This window comes from Gastrolobium bilobum, unplaced genomic scaffold (genome assembly GCF_033153095.1).
Source record: "Gastrolobium bilobum isolate Gb01-03AN ecotype WA unplaced genomic scaffold, APGP_CSIRO_Gbil_v1 utg18700, whole genome shotgun sequence".
NCBI classification, from domain to species: domain Eukaryota; kingdom Viridiplantae; phylum Streptophyta; class Magnoliopsida; order Fabales; family Fabaceae; genus Gastrolobium; species Gastrolobium bilobum.
Genome location: NW_026899160.1, coordinates 25,241 through 35,217, shown reverse-complemented (window position 1 = coordinate 35,217; position 9,977 = coordinate 25,241). Strand labels below are relative to the sequence as shown.

The window sequence follows — 9,977 nt, the reverse complement described above, 5'->3', positions numbered from 1 at the left end:
CAGATTTTAGTGTTAACTTATATATAACTTCAGTTTTTTTTTAATTTAAATTTTAGATCATAAGCTGAGGTTTGAAGTTGTATTGCCAGAGTCCCTCTTCTATGTTAATGTTTAAGCATTATAGTTGTTTTGTAATTGAGGTTCTGATATGAATAATCGGTTAATGAGGTTAGGAATTAGGATAAGGGTCTAGAACATAGAACTCTGTAGCAGAGAAATCATGGATGCCAATTTTCCATATGGTATGTCCATTTCTTGTTCTTGTGTATGTTCTATTTTGGGAGTGTGAAATTGAAATGAGCTTTATGTATCAAATGAGTTATGAGATGAGATATTTAATATTTTGAATTAATTTGTATTACATTAATTATTTATTTTAACCTAAAATACAAAAACAAAAATCGGTTCATTCTAAACTGCTTTAAATTATATTAGATTGAATCAGATTTAAATTTAGAAACAAACTAGTTAGATAATAAAAATATGACTCGAAATTCTGTATTTATATAAACAAGGAAGATGATAAACAATATATATATATTTTTTTTCCCAAAAGATAAACACGTTGATGTTTCTTTTCAAAGTTTCATGGACTCAGCTGAACTAAGATTTTCGAATGAATGAAAAAGATACATGTTGGCATAGATATTCGACATTGTGTGTCTTTTAGCAAATTTGGACTTTCTAACATTTTGTGCACTCATTAGTAAAGAGACACCTATATAAAGCTGAATGGAATGGAATAGAATGGATTCTTAAGGTGTTAGTCACTAAATGTATTGCTCTGAATGTAATAGATTGATTCTTTAGTTTGTGTTAGTTACTAATGACACAAATCCTTACAAAAAAATAATTATTTATATAAAATATTGATAGTTAAAGGTTGCAAACTGATCTTGGCCCAGAGGGCCTGCCCGCCCCACTGCCAACACGTTTTAATAATTAAATTAAAATTTCGCTATTCTTCTTTTATAATTAAATTCCAAATTCAGATTTCAATTTTTGTAAATACCAATTTATAAAATTCCAAATACTAACGACACAAATGCCTGCAAAAAAATAATTATTTATTATTATTTTGTAAATTTAATTATAATAAATGAAAGTTCATGTCTGCGATAAAATATAAAAACCTAGACGCAACGATAAGAGCCTTTTTTTGTGGATATATATAAAAACTTATTCCATGCTAATAGTTAGAGGTGACAACTGGGCTTGGCCCGGGGGCGGCCCATCAACACATTTTTATAATTAAATCAAAATTTAATCCTTCTTCTTTTATAATTGAATTCCTAAATCTGATTTTGATTTTTGTAAATACAAATTTGTAAAATTTCAAATACAAACGACACACATCCTTGCAAAAAATAATTATTCGTTATTGTTTTTTAAATCTGATTGTAATAAATGAAAGTCCTTCTCTGAGATAAAATATAAAAACCTAAATATGACTGTAAGAACATTTTTTGTGGATAAATATAAAAACCTATTGCATGCTGATAGTTAGATGGGGCAAACTGGGCTCGGCCCGGAGGGCCAGCCCACCAACACATTTTTGTATTTAATTTAAAATTTCATCATTCTTCTTTTATAATTAAGTTCCTAAATCTGATTTTAATTTTTGTAAATAAAAATTTGTAAAATTCCAAATACTAACGACACAAATTCTTACAAAAAAATAATTATTTATTATTATTTTATAAATCTAATTGTAATAAATGAAAGTTCTTCTCTGAGATAAAATATAAAATACCAAATACAACTATAAGAGCCTTTTTTTATGAATAAATATGAAAACCTATTACATGCTAATAGTTAGAGGTGGCAAACTAGGCTCGGCCCGGAGGGCCGGCACACCAACACAGTTTTATAATTAAATTAAAATTTCATCCTTTTTCTTTTATAATTAAATTTCTAAATCTGATTTTAATTTGTGTAAATAAAAATTTGTAAAATTTCAAATACAAACGACACAAATCCTTGCAAAAAATAATTATTTATTATTATTTTTTTAAATCTAATTGTAGTAAACGAAATTCCACCTCTGAGATAAAATATAAAAACGTAAATGTGGATATAAGAACATTTTTTGTGGATAAATATAAAAACATATTGCATGCTGATAGTTAGATGGGGCAAACTGAGCTCGGCCCGGAGGGCCAGCCCACCAACACATTTTTGTAGTTAAATTAAAATTTTATCCTTCTTCTTTTATAATTAAGTTCCTAAATCTGATTTTAATTTTGGTAAATACAAATTTGTAAAATTCCAAATACTAACGCCTTGCAAAGAAATAATTATTTATTATTATTTTATAAATCTGATTGTAATAAATGAATGTCCATCTCTGCCAGCCCACCAACACATTTTTGTAGTTAAATTAAAATTTTATCCTTCTTCTTTTATAATTAAGTTCCTAAATCTGATTTTAATTTTGGTAAATACAAATTTGTAAAAGATGATGTCTTTGGTAATGCATAAACATAAGAAATCACATGTTTGGTATGTGTTGAACTCATCCCTCCAATGATTGCTACAGAATGACACTGAATTAATAACATTTTCTTATTATAGGTACAAGCTGATCTTTTAATTCCATATTTGCTTGGTCTGTTTGTTACCTTGATTTTATTGGTGGCTGTTATAGTTAGCAATAAGTTGTATGCATTTTTCTTTTTTTAGCCATCCTCATTTTAACATAATCTACTATGGCGTATTTATTTTTTACATAACTCATCGAGTAGATAACTATATTTGATTTGCATAATATTGATCACTCTGGATAGCATATTTTTGTTTATGGTTGATATTTGCAAAGTTCAGTGTCAAAGTTGTAATTTTTTCCACCTGAATTATAAAACAAGATTGCAACACAGTTTTTTGTAAGTATAAGGTTTGTAGTGCGATTAACCAACCACGACGGACGACAAAAATTTTGATCTTTTTTATCGTGCATCGCGCGGTTAATATACTAGTATAATGGAAAGCATTACAACTTAATTTTTACCCAATTCTATCCTTTTGAATAGCAAATATTATACATTGGAGAATAGCATATACCTACAAATTGACCAGAGTTCAGTGTATCTTCCGTTGTCCTTATCAAAAGGCTTTACATAGAAGTCAAAAACCCTACATGGGATGTTTCCCTATATAAAGCAGAATACGTATGCAGGGAATAATTCGATTAATATACAAACAACATGTATGTTTGGTCTTTTTTTGTGCTTTCTTCCTGAGCCACGAGATTTTTTTTTCTTGGTGAAATGAGAATAAAATTATTATTCGAAAAATTATTGAGATGACGATACCATGGCTATAAGTTATAACATTGTGTTTGGATCATATAAGGTAATGTTTCAATCGGCGAATTTGGAAAAGTTAGCAATTTTTCATTTCGTTCTTCAAATTAGACTTCCAAATCCAGATAACCAAAATTTGGCCTTAAATCTTTAGCCTTGCAGCAAATTCAGATTTGAATTTATTTTAATTTTCCACTTTATAGATAGGTTGTTTTACATCACAATTCATATCCACCATTTAGAGGCGAGATAGAAATATAATCCAAATTGTGATTTTTTTACATTAGGCAAGACATTATAACAATACTTTGAACCCTAAGTGATGAACATGACAGGCCCCATTTGAAAAGCTCCCTCTACCAACTCGATAGTCAAGTCACTCTTTCATCAGTTCATGTTAAACTTGTTGAGATGAATTGTCCTTCTCTAAAAAGATGCATTCAATTCTCCTATATAAATGCTGGTGTGAATGAAAAATGTCACCAAGTCAAAAATCAAAGACTAAATTGCCAAGATCATGTTTTCCTCTATGATTTACATAAAATGGCAAAACCCAAGAAACAAACCTATCAACATTTTTAAAGAATAATAACCATTGATTACCAAAAAACAAAAAATAGAATAATAGCTATTGGCTAAGCTATTTAAGAGGAACTAAATTCACCACCCCGCAGGGAAATGCTAAGTTAACAAAAGCAAGAAAAACGTATCCACTTTTTCTTAACATACTGAGAGTGCCTCCATAAATCCAATGCTAAAACTAGTGTTATCCTTTAGACCGCTACTACCTAAATGCATTGCCTCTCTGCATCATAGCCACGAATTCATTGTAGTCTATTCGGCTATCCTGAAATGGTAAAACATGAACATAACAACATCGTCAAAATATGAATGAAATTTGGAATTCCAGTGCAGCATAATCTTTGTTTAACATAACTAAAAATCATGCAAGCCACACCAAACACATTACATGAGAATAAAAAATCAGAACAGAGAAAGAATGGTTCAGAATGTTAAATAAATTTTCATTCAATTGGTATTAAGTTTCAATTTGATCAGGAACACCAACATGAGATCACTTATAACAATGCTACCCCGTTCAATTCTTTTTTTTGGTTGGTTCTTCCTTCTTAGGTGAATTTAAGTAGAAGATCTATCAATATTCAATTTACCTGGTAGAGAGATATAATATAAAATCATTAATGTAACCCCCCACCTGACAACTAAAGTTTTAAGTTAATTGGATCTTTTACACTACCAAATTACGTTAAGGGCATCCTATTCTTGAAGCGTTATGGATTCATTCATCAGATAACATAGCATGCATTAAATTACGTTACTGTAAAATGTACGCACATTATTCTGATCAGCTTCTCGGATCATTTCCTCCAAGAGGACATCCTGCGTGCCAAATTCTTCACAAGCTTGAAGCTTACCTTGAGTGATGTGGCCACTATCGTCTTTATCAAAATATGAGAATGCGTCAACAAAATGATCTTCCATATCAACTTTGTTTAAATGCAATGTTGCATCTATGAATTCTCCATAGTCTATTGTACCACTGTTATCAACATCTGCCTGCAATCAGAAACAAAAGTGGGACAAATGGATTATAACAATGTGCTAGTAGAAGTGATTTATTATAATATTTTTTTTATTGTTATTTATTATTATACTTTTCGCTACTTTGTATAAACATGTTTCAAGAAATGATTACAAAGAGCTTTCCTTGCAAGATTAATCATAAACAAACACTTATCATAATCTTGGTCAAGTTACAACATGAACAAATCAAGTCCAATAGGACTACTCCTACTAACATAATAAGAAGTCCTAAAGCAATAAGAATCCTAATATTCTAACAGGAGAAAATGTTTGGCCAAACCAAAATAAAGGGTACGAAATATAGGTTTATTTTGTGACGTTAAGGAAATTAAAGAAAATTCTGAAGTAATACTTACAGCTTGCATTAGATCGAAAATTTCAGATCCCCTGAGATTAGCACCAAACGTTTTCAGTCCAACCTTGAGTTCTTCAAAACTTATTTGACCACTGTTGTCAGTATCTATCTTCTTAAACATTTCTTTCAAACCAGAAATTTCTTCTTCAGAAAGATTCTGTGCAATAATCTTCACAGAACAATATGGAAAATATTAAAAGAGCATAATTTGATGATTCCAAATTGAATTTAAGATGTTGACATATTCAACTTTGCAAATAAAAGTCAATATATAACAATCTACTAGTCATCATTCCCAAAAGAGTGGAAAACATATATTCTCATGGGACACAGTTATGTAATGGAAAGATTACTTACTGTAAAAGCCGTTTTCTTGAGCTTTTTCATTAAAGAAAACTGCTTCAGGCGACTCAAAGCTGCAGAATCAAGAGGCGCACCTCCATCAACCTGAAACCAAGGGTGACCTGCAAAGAAAAGGAACATGATCACTTACAAGATGGTAACAAAACCTCAAGTTCTATGATTTTGTCACAATTACAATTAATACTCACAAGTCAGAAAGTCTGGCAATACAATGCAGATTTTTTCGTCCAAAATATTTAAAAATACAATAAATTTGTTCTTAGGGTGTGTGTTTGAAAAAACTGAAAGATTAGCAGTACAGTGATTTTATTCATAAACTGAAACTTACGAAGAACTTCATCAACTGTTATCCTTTGTTTAGGATCTCTAACAAGCATCTTCCTAATCAAGTCTTTTGCACTTTCAGATATATACAGCCAAGGATCTGAAGAGAAATTAAGATCACCATGCAAAACATTCCAATATATTTCTCGCTCTGTTCCTATTACCAAGGAACAAAATAAAAAATCTCAATTTTTAGAACCAGAAGAAACCTATAAGGAAATAGAAATTAAACAAAATGATTGGATCATCAAGGGAAAGACATCTTAAGAACTCTTACCACCCCAAAATGGAGGTGTTCCGCATAAGAGAATGTATATGATCACACCAGCACTCCAGACATCAGCTTCTGGGCCATAACGTTTGCCTAGAACTTCAGGTGCTATATAAAAAGGACTTCCAACCGGATCCTTGAAAACATCTCCTGTAAATGAAGATTGTTAGTGACAAACACTCATAGCAATCATATAATTATGACAATGCAAAAGAAAAATATATATATTTGTTTTGTCAAACTTGTTATATTTAGGGAAGCATCAATAAGAATTCAATTCTTCAGGAAAGCTTTGCATGTTCTCATATCAAATTAATTATCTGTTACTACAACAAATATGACTCACATCATTAGTTAGTACATCATAAACAATTAGGGATAGATTTTAATTGAACAAGGGGGAAAAAGGAAAAGAAAATCGAACCTGGTTTAAAGAAAACAGACAATCCAAAATCTATTGCCTTAAGGGTGGAGTCTTCATGGCCATTAACGAAAAGAAAATTCTCAGGCTTAAGATCAAGATGTATTACTCCAAGGGCGTGGCAATCCTTAACAACACTAACTATAGTCCTTGCAAGTTTAGCTGCCTTTCTTTCCGTGTAATATCCCTTTCCCACAATCCTATCATAAAGCTCACCCCCTTCACATAATTCCATAACGACATGAACCGAAACAGCATCCTCATAAGCCCCTTTAATGGAAACAACATTGGGAATACCTGCCAAGTGATGCATTATCTGAATCTCCCTCCTCACATCCTCCACATCATCATCTGTCACCATTTTTTCTTTAGGAATGGACTTGCAGGCATACTTGTTCCCAGTAGCTTTCTCCCAACAAAGGAAAGTGGTTCCATAATGTCCTTGCCCAAGTTCTGGTCCCAGATTGTAGTACTCCTTAAGATAACCCGTTTTTCTCTGCAAAACCGAATCTACTTGAAGCCCAGCAATTGATTGCATCTTAACATTATGGAACTTTTCTCGTTTTGCTGGCTCTGCTGGTCTAGTATGTTCCTTCTGCCTAACTGGCTCTAGTACAATGGTGTTATGTTCCACGTGCTTTATTTGTTCCTCTGAAGGTTTATTGCTCTCTTTATCTGTTGTCTGCTGCACCTGCTTCATCTCCTTGTTGTCAAATTTCACTACCTCAAGAGGCTTTTGATGAACAGTCTCTGGATCATTTGGATTTGGCCTTTTACTCACAAGTGAAGGTGCACAATAAATTTCTACGTGGTTTAGGGTAATATGCTGCTTAAGGAAAACCTGCAACCAGTGAAAATATATAAATAATTATGACTACAGAGTTGTTTAAAAAACAATTAACTTTAAAGATAACTATAACTATAAGCAGAAAACAACTACAAATAATTATGTCAATCACTAAGGAGCCTAGCTAGTTCAAGTTTAATAATGTTTCTATGTCAAAGCCATTAAAAAAGAAGGGGGGGGAAGGTTGGAAGTTTTCAAATAACTTCCCACTAACCAAAACTTTCTATTTTTTTTATAACAAATTCTTCCTATTTTTTAGGTAAGATTTGGCCAAAGATATTTTGTTATTATTATTTTGTATAAATTTTGGGATAAGCTATTCTACTTTTTTCCCTACCTTTTCCTATTACTTTTCAATCACTTTTCAATATCATAATCTCAATAAGAGAAAGAAATGATAAAAGTCGTTAAGATTCTGATATAATGGTGTTGATAAGTAATAGGCAAAGATAAACATAAAAGATAGGTAGAATAACTCATACTTAGATTTTTATAATGGTGTTGAATTGGGGTATGCCATCATTCCAGCCTTCTTTGTTTGCCAAGAAGATAGCATCAATTTTTTTTACCTTCATAATCAATCTAAATTTTTCTAATGCAGTTTTCAGTGTTTGCCATCAGTTATTTTCACAAGCAGAAAATGAGATCTAGGGTTTCATTAAAGTTGAATGAATAGAGTATATGGGAAAATCATATGTCAAGTTGGTAGTTAGTCTACACAGATGATTTTAAAAAAAAAACTAACTAAATGTGCTTCTATGTTTGAAGAGTGATGATTTTCTGTCATCATGAGTTGTAATTATTCTTCGACTATCCGTAATAGATGCATCTCTGCATGCAGGACTTGTTTTGTTGAACTCCTAATTCATGGGTTATTAGACATCAAAAATCTATTTCTTTGTTTATTTTAGGATTTGAGAAAATCTGCTGATTAAAATTACCTGATGGTTGTTGGTGCCAGCAACAAATTTTCGATGGTCATCTTTCCTTAGAAATGTAGCAGCTGTGAACCAGGTAGGTGTAAATATACCAAGGCTGTTCTTAGGAGGCTGCATAGGTTAAAAGGATTTGTAAAATCAAGCACAAGAAAAAAAATGATCTCTAGTAAAAGATAAACTGGGGAAATATAAACTAATAATTATTAAAAAAGACGACTATTACAATGGTGTTCTGTTCCACGTGCTTTATTTGTTCCTCTGAAGGTTTATTGCTCTCTTTATCTGTTGTCTGTTGCACCTGCTTCATCTCCTTGTTGTCAAATTTCACTACCTCAGGAGGCTTTTGATGAACAGTATCTGGATCATTTGGATTTGCCCTTTTACTCACAAGTGAAGGTGCACAAGAAATTTCCACGTAGTCATGTGAAACCCCTTCAATCGTTGGTTGTGACCAACAACAGAATGAACTCGAAAGAAACGAGGGAAATACTCCATCTTTCGAGTTTCTTGATCCAACACAATTGTTTCCCATCTTACACCGATCACTGCCTCAGCATAAGCATATAAGAAACAATAACCAAACTGAAGGGGTATTACTTAAAAGAAAGAGAGAAGAATAAGAGATGGAAGAGATGAGAGAATTTTTTAAGGGGAGAAGAATTGCGATCAAACATTCGATGCCTTTGTATTGATCTTTTTCAGGGTTTTATAGCAAAATAAATTACAACCTAATGGCTTAAGGATTGCCAGCTAATGACTGATTGAAGATAAGGATGATCAATCACATCGACAGCTAATAAACTACTAATTGCTAATGACTGATTGAAGATAAGGATGAATGACTGATTGAAGATAAGGATGATTAATCCTATCGACAGCTAATAAACTACTAATTGCTAATGACTGATTGAAGATAAGGATGATTAATCCTATCGACAACTAATAAACTACAATCGACAACTAATAAACTACTAATTGCTAATGACTGATTGAAGATAAGGATGATTAATCCTATCGACAACTAATAAACTACTAATTGCATGTAATTATTAAATAAAAATAAAAGACTCCTAGCTAATAAAGCACTAAACATAATCTTTGAGGTGGGCTGGTGGCTTTGTCATTCGTTTGGGCCTCCCATTATCTGGGTCCGCTACACAAACGAAGCCCCGAAATAGTATTCGATTTTCTGCACCAACCTCGCTATTATATATAGTGAAAAAGATGATACCATAATTGCTGAATGAGACCGATGATACCATAACGTGTGAAATAAAAATCTCTCAAAGATTTCACCCAAAAAAAAACAAAATCTCTCAAAGATGTTTCCAAAAAAATAAAAAAAATATAAAAATATCTCAAGATTTGATTTGAAGGACTCAATCACATTAATGCACTAATGAAACACATTATGGAAACAAAAATAGAGGTGATTTGAAGGCGGCAAAAGGGGAAACTTTGAGGTGATTGAGAATGACCTTTGTGACAGAGTCTTCATATATATATATATATATATATATATATGGAAAAGTTCGGCAAAAAAATTTATTT

The 9,977-nt window shown here is 31.7% G+C and overlaps 1 pseudogene; it reads right to left on the bottom strand.

Annotated features, from left to right (window-relative positions):
- Positions 1–4,022: 4,022 nt before the first annotated feature.
- Positions 4,023–8,958, bottom strand: LOC133287846 (calcium-dependent protein kinase 26-like; annotated as a pseudogene).
- Positions 8,959–9,977: the final 1,019 nt, after the last annotated feature.